The 27,740-nt window shown below is 37.7% G+C and overlaps 1 long non-coding RNA gene across 5 annotated transcripts; it reads left to right on the forward strand.

Moving 5' to 3' along the window:
* Positions 1 to 7,637: 7,637 nt before the first annotated feature.
* On the forward strand, positions 7,638 to 12,121 carry LOC109209583. 5 transcript variants are annotated; one of them, XR_002065388.1, is made up of 5 exons: positions 7,638 to 8,990; positions 9,188 to 9,747; positions 10,642 to 10,796; positions 10,887 to 10,963; positions 11,820 to 12,121. It is a non-coding gene; the product is annotated as an uncharacterized LOC109209583 (long non-coding RNA). The 5 variants fall into 5 exon arrangements; XR_002065390.1 differs by having other exon boundaries at positions 7,640 to 9,509; positions 9,680 to 9,747; XR_002065389.1 differs by having other exon boundaries at positions 7,641 to 9,484; positions 9,680 to 9,747.
* Positions 12,122 to 27,740: the final 15,619 nt, after the last annotated feature.

Consider the following 27,740-nt stretch of genomic DNA (forward strand, 5'->3'; position numbering starts at 1 on the left):
AGAATTTGTTCGAGCTCGGGTTAATGTAGCCTTTGGGCTTTGTAATCGAGTGAGGACTTGCTCGAACTCGAAGTAACAATAGCCCTTAGGCTTTATGATCGAGTGAGGATTTTCTCGAACTTGAGATAAGGTAGCCCTTGGGCTTCGTAGTCAAGTGAGAATGATTTCTCGAACTCGAAGTGAAAGTAGCCCTTAAGCCTTTGCAAATTTTGTATTTGGCCGATATGGCTTTTGTAAAACGATATAAGGCTTTCTACCCTCTTCGGCTCTTAAGATATTTTCTTTTCTTTTATCATTCGTGTTCACAAAGGTAGAAATGCCTTAGCATGAAATAATGAGGTTGTGTTCAAGGGTTCAAACAAAAACTTGCCTTTATTGCCTTTCTGGTTTAAGGCGTTATCGGGGTTCGATGTTACCGAAGTTTTTTCCCAAAAATATCTTAATTTTATGATTCTGCCGACGGTAGCCTTTAGAACCGGTTGTAAAAGAATTTCATCTTTTTCGAAGGCCTATTTTTGTTATGAATTTCGGATGTCTCCAAACCGTGTTAAATTGGCCGTGGCCTTTTAGTTCGGCTGTAGTCCAGTGAGTTCGCTTTCCCGAGTTATCCAGGCTTGCCTAAGATAACAGTCCCCGAGTGGGTATGGCCGTGACCTTTAAAATTCGAGGGTTGCCTAAGAGGTCTTATGACCTCAATGTTTAATGGTTCGATTTGTTCGAGTTTATTTTGTGGGTGGTAGTCTTTGAGTGTTGGAGTGATTATTCAAATTCCGATTGCAATCGGCCCTTAAGCTCGTTATGATAATAGATTGAAAGTATGCAATTGTAAAGTAGAAAAACTTTTTCTTAGACATGATATAATTGAAAGGAAAAATACTTCTCTTTATTCTTGTGAAAAATGATTACACATACGTATATGTTTTGAGCCAAGGCTCGAACAACCTATTTGGGCACGGTTCGTTCAATCGTTTGGACCTATCAAGACCCCATCATTATGAAGTAATTTTCTCGCAACGAAGTTGACATCTAAAGGCATGCCCCCCAATTCCTGAGGTTTATTGTAGGGAACCTCAGATACTGTTAAATGCTGGATTTGACACCGATTCGTGGTCAGCCTTCAATTTTTTAGTCAACATGATCCGCTATTGTCTCATTAAAAAACCTTGCCAAAAAACCCAATTGGGACAAAAACGATTCAAGGTAAAAAGAGTGCAACACGTGCTTTATGACCTAAAGCGTCATATCACTCCTCGTTGATAAACTGCAAGTGTTAGTCTAAAAATAGAAAGAATTGAAATGTGGCCGTACCTCTATTTCGATTTCGAATGTTTAATGTGACCTTCCTCATTACCAAGTCCCCATGAACATTGACCTAGATCGTTTCTCCTGTCATTCCGTGTAGAATTTCGCTAAGATCCAGTGTCTCTATGATCCCCAATACGGTTGATATCTATCTCTTTTTGACCTCGATTCTCGGTCGATATCCCTCTTGATTCTATCCATGGGCCAGTTAGGATAAACGGACCCAGAAGGAGGCCTAGTTGATCATCCTTGACCCTGATCTTCGATTGATACCGATTGAGTACATCAACCTAAGTGATAGCTGGATATTCGATCAAATGTTCCTTCAACTGCTATGAAGCTATGGAACTCCGAGCATTAAGGCCTTGAGTGAAAGCGTGAACAACCCAATCGTCAGTGACCGGTGGCAAATCCACTCGTTCCATTTGGAATCGAGATACAAATTCCCTGAGCATCTCGTTGTCCTTCTTCCTTACTTTGAAAAGGTCTGACTTTCTTGTTGCAACCTTAATAGCTCGGGCGTGCGCCTTTACAAAAGAAACTGCAAGCATAGAAAATTAATCAATAGAATTAGGTGGTAAATTATGATACCATATCATGGCACCCTTCGATAGAGTCTCCCTGAATTTCTTCAGCAAAACGGATTCAATTTTATCATCTTCCAAATCATTTCCTTTGATGGCGCAAGTGTATGAGGTAACGTGTTCATTTGGATCAGGCATCCCGTTATACTTAGGAATGTCGGGCATATGGAACTTCTTGGGGATTGGCTTCGAAGCCGCACTTGGGGGGAATGGTTTTTGTACAAACTTTTTAGAATCTAGTCCTTTCAATATCGGTGGTGCCCTCGGGATTTGGTCGACCCTGGAGTTATAGGTTTCCACCTTCTTATCATTTCCCTCGATCTTCTTTTCCTCTGTCTTGATTCGTTTCTTCAACTCTTCGAGTATTTTTATAATAGCAGGATTTGTCTCCGATTCCTTCTCATTCCATTTTCTTGAAGTCGATTCGGCCCTGTGCATAACTTCTTGGGATGACTCGAGTTCGACCCTGCTTGTGTGTGGTTGTGATTTTGGAGCTAAGCTATTGTTGCCTGTTGGGTCTACAACATTTCGAAGATTACCCGCACGCTAATCCTACCATCTTCACTGTTATGCGCATTCTGAGTAGTTTATCGAGTGTCCACACAAACGCTATTTTCGGGATCGACGGCCACATTTACATTGATGGCTACATATGAACTGACGTCGATTGGGTCTACAGCCGGAACTCCATCTAGGTCAGCAGGGGGTGCAACGTTTCTTGGTGAATGTTCTCATTCTCGCCGTGGTGGCTGAGATAATTGTCAATGTGTTGAGGTGCTGACTGAGAGTTTGACATCTTTTAATCATGTAACCATACACACTTCAAAGAAAAAGCGTAAAATAGTGCGTGTTACAAAAAATTTTACCAGGCAATCACTATTATTCTTAGCCCCACGGTGGGCACCAAACCTTTTACCCTAAAAACGGATAACGATTGAATTTATATTGTGATTGTAAGGATACATGATTTACTTAGCACAAATTGAGAGAAAAAGTAAATGGACGACGAAGCAAACCAAATAAAATGTATAGCTTTAATTCTTGAGCTAGACTTTCCTCGAATTAAATGAATGTTGCGCCGGAAAATATGAACAAAGTAACAAGAATATTGAGTGCTTAAGAATAAGAGAGTATATTGCTTTTGTAACGTGAATATGATGCCTTTTACAAATGGTTAGACCCCCTTTATATAATAGGGGAGTCCTACTCTGGGTACAATCCTAAATACAGTAAGAAATCATATGATTGGCTAATTAATCGGCGTCCTCTTGATACGTGCCGGGATTTGCGCCGTGATCCTCGCCGGATTAAGGATATCTCTTCTTTCCGTTATTCAATCCGGCAAGCTACCTTTGATCTCCATCTTATTTGGTCCCAATCTTGGTCGATCCCAATCTTGTGGATCTCTGTTTTGGTCGGTCTCGATCTTAATTGATCTCAAAGTCTCGGGCTTTACAACCTAACTCAGCATCATAGTTTGATATAAATCGGTGTCGATCCTCGGCTAATCATACTCCAGCCTCGATCGGCCGTACAAAAAGGGCAAACCCGATTTTGAACGTATACAAAGTGGTTTATATATTTCTTGTACACGAGAAGCTACATCGTTACATGTATAAAAAAATCAGAAGTCGCTGGTGTATATGGCACCACAGGTTACAAATTCCGAACGAGTTTTTGGCCAATAGTGTCCCTTATCTTTGAGCTTAGGTCTATTTTGGTCCCTCAAATATAACCTTGAGCGTATTTAGTCCCTTAAGTATGCTAAAGTGGAGCACCTTTAGTTTCACTGATAGAATCTATCCAAGATCAATTACGGTGTTGGTTTCGGCACCCATCGTCTTTTTAATTTGGTTATCAAAAATATTTTATAAACCAACACCTGCTAATAGTATAAAGGTGATAAATTTAAGATTTTATTGAAATTTTTACTTTAAATAATTTCGGTTGATTTTTCCAAAAAGAAAAGCTAAAATTTGAAGAAAAAAAATAGAGCCGCCAAGATCACTTCTAGGCATATTATTAAGGCAAACGAATAACCAGATTGTATTAACACTTTTAGCCCGCGCCAGAAACTATTTACATCTAATAGACGAAAAAGTATATAAAATTTGTATAATTATTGTACATTAACATACAAAATGTATATATACAAAATAATATATAAATTATATATATTTTTCGGCTATTATTTTTACAGCGGCTATAAAGTGCCATTTCACATTGAAAACTGGCACAGACGAGGATATTTCCAAGGTCAAAATTTTAGAAGACATAATCTAAATATGAGGAATTAAAGTGATAATTTGCGTTATCTAATAAAAGGAGAGAAAACATTTTGCTTCAGAGCAGAAGATTCGCTTCATGAATTAGAATTGGTTAACACTGTTAGTTTTTAAACACATTCTGTCAGTGAGATTAAAGGTGCTCCACTTTAGCATGCTTAAGAGACTAAATATGCTTAGGGTTATATTTGAGGGACCAAAATAGACCTACCCTTAAAGATAAAAGGATAATATTGTCAAAAACTCGATTCCAAACCACCTATTCAGAGATATCGTCAAAACATATGTATTCTTAAACCAATAAAGAGAAATACCAACGTACACAACCAGAGTGATACATAAAGCTTAATCAAAAATCAAAGTTGAGCTCAAATTCAAAACCACCTTCTTCCGCTACTTCTACTTCTACTTCTTCTTCTTCTTCCTCCTCTTCTCCTTCTTCCTCCTCTTCTCCTTCATAGCCTTCCTCATGCTGCTTCTTAGGATGACCATGTAATAACTTTTTCCCTATTTTCGCAGCAACCTTTTTCATCAAATTCTTCTTATCATGTTCTCCTTTCTTTTCTGCCTTGCTTTCATCATTCTCATGGATTTCTTCTGGCTTGTCTTGAGCTGGATCATCTCCATGTTTGTGGTGTATATGGAGCTTCTCCTCGATCTTGTGCAGGATTCTTGACATTGGTGAGATAAAATATTCTATATATCTGAAATATTAATTCAGTGGTATCTTTTGAGAAAATGAAGAGAGAAATGGAAGTGATGATAGTTGGATAGAACTACGATGTGTAGCATTGGCCTATTAATAAGGTTTAGGCATTGACCGAAGCCCACACAATGACCTTCCTTTGCTTTATTGTCAGTTGACATAGTCTTCTTTGGCTTCTTCATAAACGTGGGTGGCAACTGCTGGGACGGAAAAGGAAATACTTAAATTATGTTCTAAAAGTATATTGCTTTTAAATATTGGCAAGTTGGGATTTATGACTAGGTATCTTACTGGATTTCGTTAAATCTGTTTTTCAAAACGGTGCTACTTTTTACATTGAAAAATAATCCATTCGTTTCAATTTACGTGAACCTATTTTCTTTTTAGTCCGTGTCAAAAAGAATGATCTCTTTTCCTATTTAAAAATAATTTACCTTTATGCAATAATTTATAGCCACACAAAATATATGTGCTTCATTTTACACCACAAGTTCAAAAGTCTTCTTTCTTTTCTTAAACTCCGTGCCCAGTCAAATAGGTTCACATAAATTAAAACGGAGGGAGTACATTAAAGAAGTTTCCACTTCAATAATCCGGTGCTAGTTCTTACATATGAATTTTTTTTCTCTTTTATCTCTTTTTTTTAAAATTTCACTTGTCTGGTCAATACTTTTTTGTAGGATAAACAAAAGTATAGAGATATCCAATTTCATACCAAATTTGAATGATTCACATATATGACCACCCTAATTTTCTAAACAGTATTGTACTCTTTAAAAATTACTAGTAGCGTCTTATGATTGAGTGGCTCTGGAATTTGATTTTGGCTATAATTTGGAAAATTATTTTTTTGAAAAAATTTAAAAACAATAATTTTGGGATAAGATGACTGTTCGAATAATTCTTTAAAGAAAAATATTAAAAAAAAAAAAGAACAGTACTTGCTTTAATTTTCGGGAAATTTTGGATTGGTATTGCCTTTTTGGTTTACGATAAATATTTTTGTTTTATTTTCATATGTTAAAATTATCCTTAGGTCATGTATAGTTGCGGATCTTTACTAATAAATTATTTTTTTCCAATTAAATACTTGACCTTGACCTCCTAGAGTATGAAAGTTATAATATTACCACTATTACAACAGAAGACAGAAATTCAAAAATAGCCATATTTACAAGTGGTTGTTCAAAAATAGCCAAGTTTCAAAAGTAATCGAAATTTAGCCACTTTTCATGTAAAAATAAATCTGAGCAAAAACACTATTCAAAACCCGGAAAATATCCCAGTATATTATGCTGGAGTTCCAGCATAAGTATACTTGAACTCTAGCATATTATATCCAGGATAAGTATGCTGGAACTCCAGCATAATATGATGGAGTTCCAGCATAAGCACACTAGAACTCCAGTATAATATACTGGAGTTCCAGCAAAGTATACCAGTTCAGTATAATATGCTGGAAGTTCATACACATGTGCTCGAATCTCCAGTATATTATGCTGGAACTTTCCTGTGTTGGAGTTCCAGCATAATATGCTACAAGTTCATAAACAGGTGCACCTAACTCCAGTATATTATGTTGGACCGGTCTCTGTTGCAGCAAAAATAGTGACTATTTTTCATTGACTTGATAAACGCTGACTATTTTTGAATGACTAATCCGAAAACTGACTAGACCGTGCTATTTTTACACAATAAAATCACAGAATTGTACCCATTTCAACAACAAATCACATTGATCAATAAAGTATGTTATTTATAATCGGTAAATTTATAACGTAATTGTAGTGACTAAAATCTAGTTACTAAGAAGTAGCTTTGTAACTTCACTAAGTGAGTAAAATTTAAGGATTTTAAAACTTTTACTTTATTCCTTTGTTGACCGTACAGTACTACTCAATCCGGTCCAAATTAAGTGATTTTTTGTATATTTTTACAAAGATTAAGAAATACACCTTTTCGCATTAATTAACAATAGAATTGACCATATTAACCTTTACTATCTCACATAAATACTCCTAATACATATTCGAACACTATTTACTCCAAGGACAATGGAGGAAAAAAATAATTAATTCATTCTTGAAATCTGAAAAAATCACTTATTTTGGACCACAAAAAAAAGGCCAAAAACACTTATTTTGAAGCGGAAGAAATAGCTTCCACTTGTGTGGTCATTAATTTTTTGCTGGTCAACACGTTATAGAGCAAGTAGGGAAAGAGTTGGTTGGCGTTTTAGAAGACTAATAGAGCATTTAGAGATATCTAAACTTTATTTTATCTAATTTCGGTAGTTAGCCTGTGTGACCACTTCAAATGTAAGTTTTTGTGTACATAATTGAAAACTCCTAGTCAGCTTTGTGAAATTTAACTACTCCCTCCGGTTCAAAATGATTGATTTTTTGGATGTTTTCACACAAATTAAGAAATTCACCTTTTAGCATTAATTAATAATAAAATTGACCATATTAACCTTTATTATCTCACATAAACACTCCTAACACATATTCTAACACTATTTACTCCAAGGACAATGTAGGAAAAAAATAATTAATTCATTCTTGAAATCTGAAAAAAATCACTTATTTTGGACCACAAGAAAAAGACCAAAAAATCACTTATTTTGGACCGGAGGGAGTATATAATAAGCAAAGGTTCGTGTGTACGACGAAAGGTTTTATCGTAAATGTAATCCTCTTTAGGGGTAAATTGGTATTCCCTCTTAGTTCATTATCGGAAAACACGTGTACTGTGTGTTTTATGTTTGAAGTTACCAAGGAACTAACCCTTGTTCTTCTCACTATTCATATCTACCAGCAAGCTCTATATTCTTATCTTTCTCCCACTCCTCAATATTTCTTTTTGTATCATCCATTTTCGGTTTCTAATTTTCTAGCCTTTATTTCATTCTGTTACTTCTAAGTTTTCCTCTGTTTTCCTTTCTTGTACTGATTTCTGACCATCATTTCGGAAGTCCTTTGAAAGATTGTCTGTTTTTTCTTCAAATTTAGTTTTAATTTCTAGCTAGATCTTTTACATACATGTCAGTAACTCTATATAATCTGCACATGCATGTTTGAGATTGTACCTGGTGCATATAATTTTGGCTTAATCATCATTGATATATATATGTTCGTCTTGGCCTAATCATCATTGATATATATATGTTCGTCTTTTGGCAGTAATTACTAACTGTAAATCGAAATGTCGATGCAAAATTCTATTGTATTATGCCTTTTGTTGGAAGATCGGGTCTGTGCTACAGTAGCAAAAATTTAATTGGTGATAATATCAGTTTATTTGTAAACGTACTTTCGTTGTGTTCTATATGTGTAAATCTTAATATATTTTATAGTTAGTACAATATTTTCCCTAATTTTTATTTTTTTACTCTTCTTTTACTTTATTCTTTCGGTTATTTTTCAATTTTTACTCAAGACGGTGAGATTTTAAACTCTGAAAACTAACGAACTCAAGGTGTTCGGCGATATGCCTGAAACAACACAAAACTATTTGGTCACAATTTCTTTTGATCTCTTTTATAATATCGAGTAAATTAGGACTAACTTCAACTATGCAAAATTTTATATTCCTGTGAATTGGGGAAATTTTTCATATAAGTTATACAAGTATAGAAATACTTGTAGAAGGCTAAAAAGCAATAGTAGCTCTTTGCATTTACTTGTTATTTCAGTTAGATGTGTCGCTATTTGGTAATTGGCCATGGTAGTAAAATTGAGATGGTCAAAAAGCTATCACTGATGATTCTTTTTTGTCTACCTAATTTTTTATTGGCCAGGTATAGGTGTACAAGTAATAATGTGAAAATAAATTCTATTCAAAAGACTTCTCTATGCAAGTAAAAAGTTGCAGAAAGATAAACTAACTGCGAGTCTGTTGGTTTTTGGGTTCGTGAAACTATCATCGATGGTCTGAGAGTTGCACCTATATTCTATGCAAGAGAGGACTCATGGGATTTTCAAGGAAGTTGGAACAAATGGAACTATATTCTATGCAAGAGAGGACTCATAGGATTTTCCTTGGAACAAATGGAACTTGCATCTATTTGAGAGCTTTCACTATTATTAAATAAGAAACAAGATAGTAATGAAGGTGTTTATCATGCTGCAAATAGCTACACATTTCATTATCAAGAGTCATATCTATTTTACCCGGAAGCAAAGATTTTCTTAACAATTATCTAGAAGCAAAGATTTCTGTCTTCTATATCTTTTTCTTTTTGGTTTTCTAAGAGTTCATTTCTACATCAATCATAACTCACAATTATTTTGTGCAACCTATAATTGCAGAATAGATATATGTGTTTGAGAAGAAGTCAGCCACGATGTCAATTAATAAGCACTATGTAACCTTGATGCTAAACTGCATAGTTCAGCTTCAGAACCTATTCGTCAGCTCTTATCCCGAATCCTGATTATTCTGGGATAAACTTGAAAGATTGCTTATCCTCTCGAATCTGTTCGTTGGTTGATATATGTGCCATCTCTTGTGAGTTCATTGTGTGGAGTTCACTTTAAAGTTACTGGAAAGATTGCTTATCCTCTCGAATCTGTTCGTTGGTTGATAGATGTGCCATCTCTTGTGAGGTCATTGTGTGGAGTTCACTTTAAAGTTACTACATATTCTAGCTTGCTATATAAAAGTCATGCCTTACGTATGCGTTCAAACAATTTAGTGAATGCAATTTTAAGCCATGTTAAATTTTCACACTGTTATAGAAAGTGAACAATTAATTGTTAGCTATATAGTGAAGTAGGGTTGAAGTTATTTTATTTTTGCAGCTAAACCCCACCATTAGGGAAAAAGGAGTGACTTGAAGGTGCTAAAAGAAGCTCTTGACATAAATTGGGTAAGATTTCCATTTCTTTTTCTCCCAGCCAAGTCTCTGCAAAACTCACGCCTCTTCGAGAGACTACATCTCGATTTATTTTACTGATGGCATTCTCTTCTGGATTCAGAAATTACATTGCATTTTGTTTAGTTATTACTTGAATCCATTAACGTTCTGTATTCATACATACTTTAGAAATGATGTCACTACAATTAGATATCTATTAAAATTAGTGTAAACTTTCGCAGTTAAATGTCAATACAAAGAGCTATTTAGATGATAAATATAAACAAACACGAATATATACAGTTTGAGCTGATAATGAACTTTATTCTCAGTTATGTCTCCGCTACCTAATCAAATACACTTTTACATTTCATTGGTTGGCTAGATATTTTTGTAAAATATATAGTAAATGTTCAAGGGGAAAACATAAGAACTTTTGTTGCCATATGCCTGTGGAGTGGAAGTCCGGCCCCCTCTTTTTCTCTAATTTAATAGCATTTATAACTGTTATGTTGCATATGCAAGCCTTAGCAATAAATACTTTTTGATAATCATGTTAGCAGTAAAGCCTTTTTGATAGCTGCTTTAGCAGTAAAGACTTGATAAGAAAATTTAGTAAACTAAAATTATTTTTCAATCACTAATTTGTATCTGTGGAACCAATTTGATATGGAGCAAATTTTGATTTTCGAAAAAAAACATGTTGATTCGAATAGGTTGTGTACTGTGCACTGTGAAACTAAATCTCCATTTCTAATAGTACGTATAACTTTTAGTTCACTCTAATGATGGAATAAAGCTGGGCTAAATTGCGCTGACATGGTTGAAAGTGATAAACTTGCTATAAGTAATAGCCTCCGACATGTGTCGTACAATTTAGATTGACAATGTGCAAATATGTTGCAGCTTTTCATGTGTTAATACGTTTCATTAGTCAAAATACATTCAGATCAAGAAGAAAAGTAATTGAGACCAAATTACTTCTCAACTAAGGCTGGATGGTGTAACCTATTTCACTGAAACTTGTACCAGTAGAAGTTTCCACCAGATCATTCCTTGAGGTTAGTTGGCATTTTGTTGTTGAAAATTTCAGAAGTTATTTGCTATTGTTTTTTGTGTGTCTTTTAAATGGTGTGGATACATGTTGTCAGGAAGACACTGGGGTACTGCGGGTTCGTTGTGGTATTCCAAAGGGGATGCTTACACTTTATGCACTCTCCAACAAGAAGTATGTGTCAATAGATTCACCTATCCAAAAAAATTAGAAACGATGTTCCAGAGTTGATCTATTTCATTTGTGCACAATTTATGAGCATTCCCCTGAAAAAATGTTGAAGAAAGTTGAAATTGTCTATGCCTTAATTGAATAATTACTTGATTGAAACATATTATGTGACACATGAAGCCATTAGCTGTAACTACTTAAATAACCTAAGTATTGATAGAATTTGTGGTCATTATTAGCTTCATATAAAAGAACAAGAACTTATTATCCAAATATTAAACAAGAACTTTAGGTTGGCTTTGTCTAATAGTGACAAAATCTGATAGAACTTTAGGTAAAGTTTGTTTAATAGACAAAGGAAATTTTAGGACTGATGAATGATATTCTAGGATAGGATCTCAACTTCATAGGTAATACCAATTGCGAAAAGAGAAGCGGGACAACTTTCCACTGATGCAAAATGCCCGTTGACCCTCATTCCAGAGAACTGTTCTTCCCATACTCTGTTAGCTTCCAAGCAAAGTTTCAATTGTTCCTTTTCCTGGGGGTGAGGGTGGGGTGGGGGTTCCTGCATTATTTTTTCTTGTTTTCTATACTATTGTCAGTCTCTTCTCCATATTTGTGTAGTATGCACTTACTTTTCAATTTCTGCATCATATTCTTCTACATTTTGTATATTTTCATGCAATTTGCACTCTATGCGTTTTCATTCGTGAATTTTACACTTGCTTATAGGTTTTGCTCTTTTTGGGGTGCATTTACGTACAATTTGCATCTGGAGAGTTCACTCAAAATTGTATATTCAACTTTTAGCAACTCTACCTAGGTTTAACATCTTTTTCCTCTTCTTTTCTCCCAGGGAATCTAAAATCTTGGAATTGGACATGCGGCTGGTTTCGATACTTTCATCAAATATTATTGCAAAAAGAAGACTTATAGTAATGAAGGTCAATTGAGTGATTGACTTTTGCCAGAAGTGCAGTTTCTTTTGTACAGTTGCCCTTGCATATTTCATATCGTGTATTACATAGTTACTGAAATGAATGTACATTATTTGGAACTATTATGTAAATATCTAATCAACATGATCATAAGTTTCCTTTATATGTAAACGGTAATTATGCTAAACAATTGAAATAAGTATGAACCTTTTTGGTACAACAATGCTGAGGTACAATAATATCAGCTTATGCCCGTGCACAGCACGGGCACAGGCCATCTAGTTAAGAAATAATTATTTTTAATTCTTACCTATTAAAGTTTAGTCAGTATTTGAAAGGCTATTAGGATTTAGTCACTTCTTTTATACGAAAATATATTTGGACAAAAATATTCATATGTAAGGCACAAAACAACTCCAACAATCGATATTGAATTTTACAAACTGATATCTTTCCACTATATACTTCTTTCTCTCTCGACTGAACTGATGCTGGAGCCTGGAAGTCAATATATGTAGATGTCAACGCCTTTTGCCAGTAGGGTAGAAGTTGAAAAGGCTTGGTATCAACTGAACCTCTAATCGATCCTAAGTTTCTTCATTGGTACGTGCATGCTTCAAACCTTTTGACACATATTTTTGATACATAGGCTTCATTCGTTAGTACTTAATGGAGGTCTGAATCTTAATTATTCAGTTTTCGAATATTAAGTGTATATGTTTGTTTTTAAAGTCTGAATCTTGATCATTCAGATCTTAATCATTAAGTTTGTTTGTTTTTTTACTTTACAACCACTTAATGGGGGTTAATAGGTCTGTATGATTAAGATTTATAACAAAGACTTAATTTTTTTAAGATGATATCATCATCAACAACAACAACAACAAAAAATCCAGTATAATTCCACAAGTGTGGTCTAGGGAGGGTAGTGTGTATGCAAACCTTACCCCGACCAAGAGAGGTAGAGATGCTATTTCCTATAGACCCTCAGCTCAAAAAAAGGTGGAAAGGAAGAAAAGGGAAGAAGAAGAAGCACTACTAGAAATCCGGGCAAAACCGTCAAAAAAGACCGACCAAAGTTGGTCGGTAATGGCCAATAACCGTCCAAAACGCGACCATTTACGTGTGGACGGTATTTTGAAGGTCGGAAGGGCATACCGACCAAAGTTGGTTGGAAATTACCGACCAACTTTGGTCGGTCTATTAAATTCAAATAAAAAATTATTGCTGAAAAAACCGACCAAAGTTGGTTGGTTTTTTCCGACCAAAGTTGGTCGGAATTTTAATTATGTAATTAAAAAATGCATCATCTGGGAATCGAACCGGAGTCTGTACTATGTCGTGATACTATTCTACCACTAGACTATTGGTACATTTTGTTTTAAGATTGTCTTTTATTTTATTTTTACTCTTTAATTGTATTTTCGCACGAAAATAACCGAACAAAGTTGGTCGGTTTTTTAATATTTATTTTAAATTAAAAACCGACCAAAGTTGGTCGTTTCTTGATAAATATATTTGCGGGAGTCAAAATAATTTCTGCATTTTTGCGCCAAAAAAAAATCGACCAAAGTTTGTCGTTTTGTAAAACGAAAAATTAAAAAATAAAGTATTTTGAAAACCGACCAACTTTGATGGGTTTTTTGACCGACCAAAGTTGGTCGACCGACCTTGGTCGGTTTTTGCCGAATTTCTAGTAGTGAAGAAAGAGGGGGAAGAAAGAAAGAAGAGGGAGAAGTAACAAGCAGGGAGCAACAATTTCGACTAAAAGGGGAAAAAAAGTAGCATCAAATAATAACAGTCAGGGAGCAACAATTTCCGGTGAAAGGGGAGAAAAAGTAGCATAAAATAATAATAGTCAGGGAGCAACAATTTCCAGTAGCAGTTTTAAAAAAAAACAATAAGATGCTATCATCCACATTCATTATTAATTGCTACCACCGCCTACCATTATCAACTATTACCACGCCACCCACCGCCGCCGCCGCAACCATCACCACCTTCTCCTTAATCATAGCTGCTACCATTATTGACAATCACCACCATAATTTCACTACTCACACCCCTATCCTTCTCAATCAGAACCACAACCTCATCTACTCCAACTACCACAACAAACTACCCCATCACCAACAACAACCATAGCCAGCACTACCCACCATTATAAACTACCACCACCTTCCTCCATCACAATCACCACCACCACCACCCACCATTATTAATTATTATCACATACGACCACCATTCTCAACCATAATCGTTATCACTATCAATACCACTAGCTACTACTCAGAACCACCATCATCAACGAAAACCGCCACCAACCATTGCCTCTAGTCGGCATTCACAAGCACAACTGTTAGTCATCACTATCACTAACTATCATATTTTGATATATATTATTCGTATTTTATTTGAATGTTATGTTTATTAAATTCTCAAATAAAGATAAAATTTATATATTCAGATTTTAAAAAATAAATAGTCTTAATCATTTAGTATTCAGATCTTTATACACATCTTAATATTCAGACATATATGCAGATTCAAATATCTTAGTCTTAATGCAAATTTTGATATTTAGATGTGTATTCAAATTCAAACGTCTTAACCTTAAAAAAAAAACTAAGGAGGGCGAGCTCCACCACACATCATACGTTGATACACGTTAAAGAGTCGAGCAGTAGAAGAAGAAAAGAAGCAGAAGAAGAAGAAGCTGCATTGTTCCGAGCTGGCAGCTGAGTTGGCATTGTTAGTTAGCTGATGTGGCAAGTTAGTTACAAGTTAGTTGCGACAGTTACAATTAGTTAGAAGTTAGCTTAACAGATTGTATTCTAGATTCTTCTAAATGAGCTTATATAGCTGCATCAAATGTAATGGAGATACACTTTTGGAAGTTAATACAATCTACTCTCTCAATTCTCTCTTCTCTTGAGCTATTTTCTCGCAATTGCCTGACATAACCATCACCTTCTTCGAGCTTAAGCTCCTAGAATTACTATTTTCCTCTGTTTTTCTGTTTCATTGAATCATTTGGTATCAGAGCTTCACGTCCTTGGCATCTTTAGTCATGACGCGCAGCAAAAATTTAGAGAAATCTGTTGAAGAATTAGAAGATAAACTGACAGCCATTAACGATCAATTGCAGAAGTTGATGGATGGGATGATGATTATAAACAAGCGTAATGTACAAACTGACTAGGAATTACTAGAACTGAAGGAATACATGGGAGTTATGAATCAGATTAGGAAGGAAAATGAACAAGTTAGAGCAGAATCTTCTAATGATCGAGCTGGTTCAACGGAGATGCAACATGAAGGAAGGATCAAAGATGGTCACCATAGTGTAACTGCTAATGGTAATTTTTTCACTCGATACTCTAAACTTGAATTTCCTCGATTTTCTTGTTGCGATTTGAGGAATTGGTTGTATAAAGTAGATCAGTTTTTCTCTATGGATGAAGTAGCTTTTGACCAAAGGGTTAAGGTAGCTTCTATTCATTTTGATGGAGAAGCTATTGCTTGGCATAGGTCATATATGAAGTCTAGGAACTCAGTGTTAGAACCTACTTGGACTGAGTATGTATTGGCCTTAAATGAACGGTTTGAAGAGGGATTTGAAGATCATATAGAAGCTTTAAAAAATCTGCAACAAGTTGGTAGTGTTAAGGATTATCAAGCATAATTTGATAGGTTGTTGACTGGGGTTAACTTGTCTAATGAAAATGCAATTAGTTGTTTTTTAGGAGGCCTTAAACCAGAACTGAACAAAGTTGTGAGAATTCAATAACCTAGGACACTGCTACAAGCTTACAGAATTGCAAGATTACAGGAGGGGGTGTTTGAGGCTCAAGCTCAATCGTGGGGAATCAAGCCTGTCATTAGAACCAACACTGGCATATTACCTACTCCTAATCTCAATAAACTCCAGTATAACCAAAAGAACCTATTACCAACTCCACTAACAAAAAGCCTTTTGAACCTAACCTTACTAACAACACTAGACTTCCTGGTAGGAGATTGAGCACAACTGAAATGGATGAGAGGAGATCGAAGGGATTATGTTTCTTCTATGATGATAAGTATGTACCAGGTCACAAGTGTAAGAGTAACAAACAAATATACTTAGTAGAGGTGACAAAAGATGAAGGAGTGGAAACAGATGAAGCAGAAGATGGTATGCAAGAATTACTGGGGGATTCAAATGAGTTTATGGCCATTTCCTTACAAGCATTTACAAGTGCAGCAGGTTATTAAACTATTAGAGTTACGGGATACCATGAGAAGAAGCCTCTACAAGTGTTGATAGATATTGGGAGTACTCATAGTTTTATTGATGAGGAAGTAGCTGCAAGATTAGGCTGCAAAGTTTGCTCTATTTAGAATCAATCTGTCAGTGTAGCAGATGGAAGAAAGGTGCAGACTGCTTCAGTTTGTAAGGATTTGCAGTGGTTATTACAAGGTACCACTTTTTCCTCTGACTTCTTACTACTACCATTGGGAAATATATATATTGTTTTGGGTGTACAATGGTTGAATACCTTGGGAAGGATACTGTTTGACTTTAAAAAGAGGACTATTGAATTCATGTATCAAGGAAAGAAGCATGTTCTTAGGGGTGCAAATGATCAGCTTAAGGCTGCTAAAGCTAAAAGTTTGATAAAGAAAGAGGGAGCAGATGCACAATTTTTCATGATGTCATTAGTGGCCAGTAGAGGTGAGGACACCTATTGCCACAATATACAAGCTACACCAAGAGCTGATCCCTTACTAGATTTAACAGCTCTTATTAAACAATATGCCTGTATTTTTGAATTACCTACTACCTTACCACCTCACAGGGGGCCTTATGATCACAGAATACCTCTTAAGGAAGCTTCTAATCTGTTAACAAGAGACCTTACAGATATCTTGGAATCAAGAAGGATATAATTGAGAAATTGGTACAGGAAATGCTAGACCAAGGGTATAGTACCAGTCCATATGCATCTCCTGTAGTGCTAGTTGGAAAGAAGGATGGTAGTTGGAGGATGTGTGTGGATTACAGGAGTTTGAATCAAATGACTATTAAAGATAAGTTCCCTATTGCCATGATTGAGGATTTGCTTGATGAATTAAGTGGAGCTAAGATTTTTTCCAAAATAGATCTTAGAGCTGGTTATCATCAATTGAGAATGGCTGAAGGAGACATCAACAAAACTGCATTCAGAACTCATGAGGGACATTATGAATTTTTGGTAATGCCCTTTGGGGTAACCAATGCACCTTATTCATTTTAGAGTTTAATGAATGCTGTTTTTAAGCCATTGATGAGGAAATCAATATTGGTATTCTTTGATGACATTTTGATTTATAGTAAGAATGTGGCTATTCATGTAGATCATGTGAGGGCTGTATTTGAACTTATGAAGCAGCATCAACTATATGCCAAGATGTCAAAATGTTCCTTTGGAGTGGCTAAGGTCGAGTACCTTGGTCATTTTATCAGTGCTGAGGGAGTATCTATAGACCCAAAGAAAATTGCTGCTGTACAGGAATGGCCTATACCTGTTAACATCAAACAATTGAGGGGATTCTTAGGTCTTGCAGGATATTATAGAAGATTCATTCAAGGCTTTGGGACTATTTGTAGACCACTTCATGATCTACTGAAGAAGGATAGATTTGTATGGGATGATGAAGCTACTACTGCCTTCAAGAGTTTGAAGCAAGCCCTAGTTTTTGCTCATGTATTAGCTATGCCTGACTACTCTAAACCCTTTACAGTAGAAACAGATGCTAGTGGCAAGGGTATTGGAGCTGTGTTGATGCAGCAAGGGCATCCTATTGCCTACATAAGTAAATCCCTAGCTCCCAGGCATGAGGTTCTATCAGTCTATGATAGAGAATTATTGGCTCTTATTTTTGCTGTTACTAAGTGGTCACATTACCTAATGGGCAATCATTTCATTGTTAAGACATATCAGAAGGCATTCAAGCATTTATTGGAACAACAAGTGCATACTGATTTCCAAGTGGCTGGCATCTCCAAGTTAATGGCATTTGATTTCATTATTGAGTATAAGAAGGGGTCAGAGAACAAGGCTGCAGATGCATTATCAAGGAAACCAGTTGCTGAACTTTTAGCTATTTCTTTACTAACTCCTAATGATTCCTTATATGCACAGATTAAATCATCACGGAGTAGTGATCCAATGCTATAAGAGTTAATAGCTAAACTACAAGTTCAACCTTACAAGTCCTACACTTGGTTTAACAACCAACTTAGATGGAAGGGAAGATTAGTTATGGGCAATGATCAGCAGTTGAAGAAGAACATTATTACCCTGTGGCATAGTACTACTCAGGGGGGCCATTCTGGTATGGATGCCACTATTAAGAGGTTACAATCATTCACTGGAAATCTCTTGTTGCAGATGTTAGAGACTTTATCCACAAGTGTGATGTCTGTCAAAGACATAAATATGATGCTGCTGCTTCACCTGGCTTATTACAGTCCTTACCAATTCCTATAGGTGTTTGGACTGATATTTGTCTAGATTTTATTGAAGGCCTTCCCAAGTCACATGGTAAGGAAGTTATTCTGGTAGTAGTAGATAGATTGACCAAATATGGGCATTTCTTGAGTTTGCAACATCCTTATACTGCTCAAACTGTGGCCCAAAGCTTCCTTGATCAAATCTTCAAGCTACATGGTATGCCTCTTACCATGACTAGTGATAGAGATCCAGTTTTCTTGAGCTCTTTTTGGCAAGAACTTTTCTCTCTTCAAGGAGTACAATTGCAGAGATCTACAGCATACCATCCACAGACAGATGGTCAATCAGAAGTGCTGAATAGAACTTTAGAGACATATTTGAGGTGTTTTTGTTCAGATAGTCCTAAGGATTGGTCCAAGTACTTGCCCTTGGTAGAGTGGTGGTATAACACTACCTATCATTCCACTATCAAATGCACTCCCTATGAAGCTTTATATGGCCAGAAGCCTCCTATACATCTTCCTTATCTGCAGGGTGATACAGATGTAGAAATGGTTGATAGATCTTTGGATGCAAGGGAAGCCATAATTCAGTTGTTGAAATTCCATCTAGCTAGAGCTCAACAAAGGATGAAGGACACTGCCAACCAATACAGATCTGACAATTCTTTTATAATTGGAGATTGGGTATATCTTAAGTTGCAACCTTACAGACAAATTTCAGTAGCTACCAGACCATTCAATAAACTAGCAGCCAAGTATTATGGTCCTTATCCTATTGTAACAAAGATTGGTTTAGTAGCCTACAAACTACTCATGCCTGGTGATGTCCTTATCCATCCTACTTTCCATGTTTCTCAGTTAAAAAAATGTCATGAAGTACCTACTATCATCAATCATCCCCCTATACTTCACTTGTCTAGCCCTTATTGTCCTCAACCAAAGTCCATACTAGAAAGGAGGTTAGTTAAACGAGGTAATAAGGTTGTATGCCAAGTTAGGGTCAAATGGACAGGACTTGAAGCTGATTATGCTACTTGGGAATATCTGCAGGAGCTTCAGACAAGATTCCCATCATTTAATCCTTGAGGTCAAGGATTTTCTTTAGGGGAGGGTATTGATACACGTTAAAGAGTCGAGTAGTAGAAGAAGAAAAGAAGCAGAAGAAGAAGCTGCATTGTTCCGAGCTGGCAACTGAGTTGGCATAGTTAGTTAGCTGATGTGGAAAGTTAGTTGCGACAGTTACAATTAGTTAGAAGTTAGCTTAACAGATTGTATTCTAGATTCTTCTAAATGAGCTTATATAGCTGAATCAAATGTTATGGAGATACACTTTTGGAAGTTAATACAATCTACTCTCTCAATTCTCTCTTCTCTTGAGCTATATTCTCGCAATTGCCTGACATAGCCATTACCTTCTTCGAGCTTAAGCTCCTAGAATTACTTCCTCTGTTTTTCTGTTTCATTGCATCATATGTATTGGTAATAAATATATCGGCCAAAAATTATTTGATCAAATTCGTGGAAAGCACAGAAGAAATTCATAATCAACGTGTGGCAAGCACGGAAGGACTCACTATTCAACTCCAGGTCAGCCAATGTCATCCTTGTCGAAGACTGTAGAGCTCTTAACCATCCAAGAAGATAATCCCTGGTCACTACATCTATACCGGGTAACTCCATTCCAGAGTGATCGATCTGGATGATCTAAAAATATCCGACTATCCAAGCAATTACCTTCACAGCAACGGTAAATCCTGAGATATCTACAATTTTGCATTAACACGTCCAATAGTGACGATTTTGTCCCTGCAACCTATGGGCTTCACCAATAACGTGCGTAATGTATAAGAGTGGTATTAGGAGTCAGTTACAGTTAGACTATCCTATAAATATCCCCATCTCCCAGCATTGTTGGGGATGAATTCTCATATACAATACAATGTTGAATTGCTAGCAAATTTTGAGTTCATTATTATCGCTCATTTGCCATCAATTAACTCGATGTCGCGCCCTTTTTCCCTCTTTGCATCGGAAAATCGAGTTTATGACATTTGGGTATGGGACAACTCATTCCTTTTGGGAACTGGGTTTTGCATTTTTTGAAGAGTCGCCACCTAATGATTTATGGTCCATTAGGATACCTATAAGGTTCAACTACAACTACATTCTTTGATAACCTGAGATAGGGTAAGGAATTGAAATTATCCCAAGGGGAAGGTGTTAGGCACCCTTCAGGATCCACTAGTGTGCTTCCCGGCCAGACAGTTCTTTGTGAATTTGTGCAATTAGCATGTGAACAAATAAGGCTCAAATAAGAGGGGATTTTGAATACATAAATGTTTGAGAATGATAAAAATAAAAAAAAGTTTTGAAAGAGTTATAACTAAACATGCTGACGAATACAAGAAAGGTCCTAGGTTTATTTGTAATATGGATCACATCAATGCAATACAAGGTAATCACTCATCTAAAATGGGGCTACACGTGGTATTAGCGCACCGGTCATCATATCCATATCTACCATTCCCACCCCGTTAAGGTATTAAAGGGCGGATTGGTCTCGCCCTCTATTGCATGCTATTACCTGTCCTATTTCTATCAGTCCCGGAGGAATTTAGGACTACTATTCCTATAAGAAGGAGGTTCTAGGGTGACTCTCAGGTTTAAAGGCAAAATAGTAAGCGACAAACAAGAACATATAGGACTGCATATTGGGGAAGACATATAAACAATTAAGAGGCTCAAATATACCTCCTCAAGCAAAGCACAAAAAAATAGCATGCCTTAAAATGCATTTAAGGTCAGAATTTAAAATACTAAGACAAGTGGGGGAGTTTATCTGTTGAAGCAGACCAATTTATTACATAACTCAGATAAGAAGTCTGAATCAGGCCTGCCTGCTGGTTGTAGCAATTACTGATTAACAAAAGCGGATTTTGTTTTGTTGTTATTACCTAAGGCTTGCCTAGGTGTTTGGATGAGATCCTATAAACATGATGGCTTTTACTGATTCAGAATGAGGCACAACAGTAACAATTTTACAATGAGCGATTTGAGTACCTATAGGCATGCTTGCTAAATCGTGTTAATAAGAAGAGAGTGGGTTGTTTAGAACATTACGAGATAGGCTGATTTTTAGACTAGACAAGTTTCAGATTCTATAGACGTTGGCATCTTTTATTGCTGATTTTAATCTCTATGGATATGATATCTAGTTGAACGTGAGATGAAGTAGGCATGATTTACTTGAAATACCTATAGGCATGATTTCTATGAAAAGGTACTGATTTTAACCTTATGAGCATGATGCCTGATTGTAGCCGTTTAGATCCTATAGGCATGGTATCTAAGTGTGGTAATGAGACATGCAGCATTTAAAGCATATCCTATGGGCATGATATCTAACTATAGAATTAAAACATGCATAATTTAAAACAGATCCTATGGGCATGTTATCTAACTTTAAAAATGCAGAATTTAAAACAGATCCTATGGGCATGATATCTAAATGAAGAATTAAAACATGCAGAATTTAAAACAGGTCCTGTAGGCATGTTATCTACCCTTCTAATAGCTAAACATGCATAATTACCCAGCCCTATTTCACTAATCAACCCCAAATGTTTATTACAAATTATTACAGACCAGTTGCTGAACTACATCAAGAATATGTAAAAATATGAAATTACAACCATAGGAAGCCTGATTCTGACTTCCTCTCTGAGTTATGGAACAAAACACCTCAAATACCACTTGTTTCGAAGCCTTTCTAAGACCTGGGTGTGTCAAAGTTCCCTAAGGGTCTCAAGGGACTCTGGGTAGTGCTCACACCCAAGTTTGCATAACCAGATAGAGATGAGTGTAGTGTGGAAGGGCCACCTCTTATGTGTCCAAGTTCAGAGGGACCTCATGGGTCCCAGGCAAAGCTCACACAAGAGAGGCAGAACCTAAGTCTAAGAGTATAGTGGAAGTGCAGAACAGAAATTTAAAACTGAATGGAGAATAGAGAGGGGTAAGGGTGTTTGAAAAATAGTAGTAGTAAAGCTAACATTACACAGAATCAACATTTATTTATACAAAGGGGTCAGGGGTTTAGGAATTCATTGCAGGAAACATATGACCTTAGGAAGGGGTCAGGACTGGGTATGCACATCAATAGATAGTGCTGGCATGCCCCTGAACCAGCCAGAGAATACAACACAGAGGGGATATAAGGTTATGACCCTAGGGAGGGTCAGGTTTAAGGTCATGCATAGCAATGCCTAATGCAGACATGTCCTCCAAACCAACCAGGGAATACAAACACATAAGGGGTATGAGGGTTTGGGATTCACAAGTAACAGTAAGTGACTGACCGGTTACATACATCATAAAAACATTAATTCAGAAGAGAAAGGGGCAAATTACAGCATACTTAGTAATGGAACTTGATTAACACAAGCAAGAAACATGAAAGAGTGAAGGAAATAGTAAAGAAACATGTTGTTGTTGATGTTGGGAAATTAATTAGAACATACCAGTAAAGAAGCAAATGTAGAAAGAAAAGTAAGCAATTTTCCCACAGTCTAGCATTGGCTTTCAGCCGGCTAGACAAGGTAGCAAGACAAGTAGTAACAGAGCAAAGAGAGAGAGTTTTTAGTGAAGTGTGTGTTTTGAACTCAAGTGTTTTGTTTCTTGTGTTCATTTGTTCGTGTCTTTTAGATGAACCGACGACTGTGACGTGGTTTAGGACATTGCAACCTCTCTTGCTACTTCCTTAAAATTCTGCCCCGGTTTAATGGGTTGGTGCTTCTGACTGTTGCTTGCGACGATTCGGCTGAAATTTCATCAGAATTTTGAGGGTCCTCCTCAAAATTCTGCCCCAATTTCTAATTTCGGGGGGAGGGAGAGGGGAATAAAATTTTTATTGAATTGTGACTGAACCCATAGGGCTACCTACGTATCCCCTCTTAAACGGGAATCAGGTCAGGGTAGTTCATTTTACATCATGTAGGGAAAACATAAAGATTACACAAAGCAGAGCTTGACTGCATCTGAATTAATCGGCTTTGGCCAAACTTCTCCGTCCATTTCTGCAAGTATGAGGGCTCCTTCTGTCAGAACCCGGTGAACCATGTACGGACCTTGCCAGTTGGGAGAGAACTTCCCTTTGGCTTCATCTTGATGCGGAAAAATTTTCTTTAACACCAACTGTCCCGGTGTGAACTGTCTTGGCTTGACTCTTTTGTTGAAGGCTCTGGACATTCTGCTCTGATAGAGTTGACCATGGCAAACTTTGTTCATCCTTTTTCCGTCTATAAGAGCTAGTTGCTCATAACGACTTTTCATCCATTCTGCGTCGTCGAGCTCAGCTTCCTGTATGATCCTTAGGGAAGGAATTTCTACTTCGGCGGGAATGACCGCCTCTGTACCATAAACCAGCATATAGGGGGTATCCCCAGTCGATGTGCGGATTGTGGTGCGATACCCCAATAGAGCAAATGCTAACTTCTCGTGCCACTGTTTATGCTTTTCTATCATTTTCCTCAATATCTTCTTGATATTCTTGTTGGCGGCTTCACAGCTCTGTTCATTTATGGCCGGCAGGCTGTGGAATTCATGTGGCTAATCCTGAAGGTTTCACACATACCTTTCATTAGGTTACTATTGAGATTAGAGCCATTATCAGTGATGATCGACTTTGGGATACCGAATCGACAAACAATGCGGTCGCGGACGAAGTCTGCCACGACTTTCTTAGTTACTGCTCTGTAAGATGCTGCTTCGACCCACTTGGTGAAATAGTCGATCACTACTAGGATAAACCTGTGTCCGTTGGAAGCAGCAGGCTCGACTGGTCCAATGACGTCTATTCCCCAGGCGGTGAATGACCACAGTGAGCTTGTTGTGTGGAGCTCACTCAGGGCACTCTTATTATGTCTGCATGAATCTGACAACGATGGAATTTCCGGACATACTGAATACAATCTATCTCCATAGTCATCGAAAAGTAACTAGCCCAGAGTATCTTCTTTGCTAAGACAAAACCGTTCATATGTGGACCGCAGGTCCCAACATGAATTTCCTCTAGCAGCTTGGATGCTTCTTTTGCGTCGACACACCTTAATAATCCCAAATCAGGAGTCCTCCTATACAGGATTCCTCCGCTGTGAAAGAAGTTGATAGACAATCTCCGAAATGTGCGCTTCTGAGTATGATTGGTAGACTCCGGATACTCTCTCTTTGTCAAATATTCGTTGATATCATGGAACCAAGGTTTTCCGTCTGCCTTATCTTCAACATGGGCATAGTAAGCTGGCTGATTATGAATTTTCACCGGAATGGGATCAATGAAATTCTTATCGAGATGCTGTATCATGGATGATAGGGTAGCCAGTGCTTCGACGAATTTATTCTGGATTCTGGGACATGTCGGAATTCTGTCTTCGTGAACCTCTTTCTCAACTCCTGCACATGATGCAAATACGGGAGTATCTTGGAGTTCTTGGTTGCCCATTCCTCTCCTACCTGATGTATGAGTAAATCTGAATCTCCGATTACTTGCAGCTCTTGAATGTTCATGTCAATGGCCAATATAAGCCCTAAGATGCAAGCTTCGTATTCAGCCATGTTGTTGGTGCAGGGAAACCTGAGCTTGGCAGACACTGGATAATGCTGACCGGTATCTGATACCAAGACTGCTCCTATGCCAACTCCTTTGAAGTTTGTTGCTCCATCGAAGAACATTCTCCAACCGTCATAGGACTCTGTAATATCTTCTCCTACGAATGATACCTCTTTGTTTACCGTGAAAATGGTAACAAACATTAAATTTGTAAATGGGATTCTAAAAATACGTGATCTATTCCCGAGCTAGTTTGTTAGGGAAGTTAGTGCTGAAGCGTAAGGTAAAATGACAAAAATCGAGTTAAGAAAAGAAGTAATCAAACCAGCAGGGGGCTGTTGCCCGGTCGTACTGTCAGCCAGTAGATACCTCGGGGCCGAGATTCGAGCCTATCTCGAGCTATCAAAGGCAGTCGGGAAGGGGATAACAAGTAAAATTTTAGCTAAGCAAGACTCTATATCACTAATATTAAGCAAAGTAACAAAGAACAAATGAGAAAGCGATGAAGTGCTAAGGCGACCTCGAGGTATGTTGAATAACAAACAAGGATAAAAGCTAATAATCGAAAGTACTTTGAACCAGAGAGAAATAAGTGAATTAGAGAAAAAAGAGAGAGAGAGAATATTATTGCTCTTTTGTAAGAGAATTGGAGGTGCTCTACAAGGTGTTGGTGACCCTTCTTTTATAGAAATGGGACGTCCAAACTTAGTACGGAATACATAATACAACAAAAGAATGAGATTTGACAGCCCGTTTTTCTTATGTTGTATGAGGGCTTGCGCCGAGCCGCTTGGATAAGTCTCATCGACCCTAGATACATCTCTCGGGGGATACCTTCGTCCATTGGGGCCTTAGCCGATATCCGATCTGGGCAAGGCGTTGATCGATCTCGAGAGAAGCGACCGATCCGAGATCCCGTGCCTTCAAGATTTACTGTTCGAAGCATTATGTCGGGGGATAATCGGTCTCCTAATTTCCCCGCGCACAAATAGTCTCCGCATTTCTTAGAGGGAAGTGATAAGAAATGTTTTTGACACCCTATCTCGTGGGCTCTTTACATGACATTATGCTTATGGCGCAGCCCCCCTTTACAAAAGTCGAGGCGTTTCACCTTCCCGCTTCTTCAGGACCATTAGAAGTATCATGAATACTCGTTCCTCGTGGCCGCATCGTTGCTATCGTTTCATTGCTATCATTTAAGCTTCCATGAACGCATTAATTTCACCTGTTGTTACGTTTTTCGAGGACGGTAATGGCACCGTCGGTTACTTTGCCTTTCCTCTATATATGGGGCTTCTTTGTGATCAGTTCTTCATTCAAACTTCCTTCGATATCTGCTCTTCTTGCCTTTCCTGCAATTTTATAGCCTTCATTGCTTTGCTATGTTTGAGGCCTATGGCCTTAAGCCCCCATGTCAGACATGCCATGGGCCAGCTCTCGATCTTTCCCCGGCGGGATGAGCTTGTCCTGCTATGATGCTACTGTTGTTGTTGTTGTTGTTATCTTCGTTGGCTCGGAATGGTGACGTTGGGGGTCGATTTCCTCTGATCTAGAGAAAGATTTGGATTATCCACAGCTGCTCAAGAGGGGGCTCGGATTATACACCGCTGCTCACACTCCTTCCTCGGCCTGGCGTATTACACCCCATTTGGATTCCTGGGGGTGTGGCAATAGTCCCTGCTCGGCAGTTGCCTCCCGGGCCGAGGCAACGTCCCAAGAAGTGTCTTCGAGCTAAACGTGCTAGTGGAGTCTGTACTAGCCAAATTTTTTGCCCAGCCACTTCTCGCCTTCTTCCGGTATTCCCCTCATCATTTTGCTCTTCTCCAAGCTTCCTTTTGAAGATTCCATTACGGGAGAATTGGGATGGGATCCCTGTGGGGACCGGACTTGGAAGATATTGTCTTTGAGGTCATACGCCTGGAAGGATGGTATCAGAAGCGCGATACGTATATAGGATACTCCCTTAGGCTTGCATATTACCTGTATCTCTTTGCCCCCCTCCCCTTTTTCTTTTTGTAAAGATCTCCTGCGGGCTTTTGTAATCATGTAAGATGTTATCGTACGTAAGGATTTCTATGAATATAAATATACTTTTTCCTAGTTTCTGTTTCCAATCCTCGCCTTACTTTTGTATGTGTTTATACCTCTTGATGCCTTTGATCGTCTTCCTTTGTTGTTAATAGTGGGCGCCTGATTCGGATGAAAGCGTTTCTCTCGATCCTTCGTTGATGAGTGCGGCTCTTTTCCGAGCCCGATAATTATGCTTCCTACCGAGCTTAAGCTGACCCGATAGATTCGAGCCGTCAAGTTCCTCGAGTTACGCAGAGATAATTCATGGAGTCTCGGGTTCCCCGGGAGAGGTAAAGAGAGAGGATTTTTAGGCGCGTGAGGATCCCTTTCGGATCATAGATAGCCTTCTGGAGCACATGCTGTTGACTTTATTTGTGGAGTTTCCCATGCTTGGGCACATACTCTGATTTCGCTTGGAGCTCTCGACTGATGCAAAATGGCCTTGCGCAGGGCCATTTGTGTTTCGACTTTGAATAAGATCAGCAATTTCAGACCGCTGGACCCTTACCTTGAAGGTACGGGTAGTGTCTTCGGGTTTTGTGGTGGTCTTTAGGAGGAGGCTTGCTGATTCCCTTCGGCGGGGGCCTTTGTGTGTCGATCTCGTGTTGGCAAAGGGGTTGCTGGCCTTTTGGGGCTTTGCCGCGATGAGGCCTCGGGGCTGACTATAGTACCGGTGCTGGAGAT

Source organism: Nicotiana attenuata, unplaced genomic scaffold (assembly GCF_001879085.1).
Source record: "Nicotiana attenuata strain UT unplaced genomic scaffold, NIATTr2, whole genome shotgun sequence".
NCBI lineage: Eukaryota > Viridiplantae > Streptophyta > Magnoliopsida > Solanales > Solanaceae > Nicotiana > Nicotiana attenuata.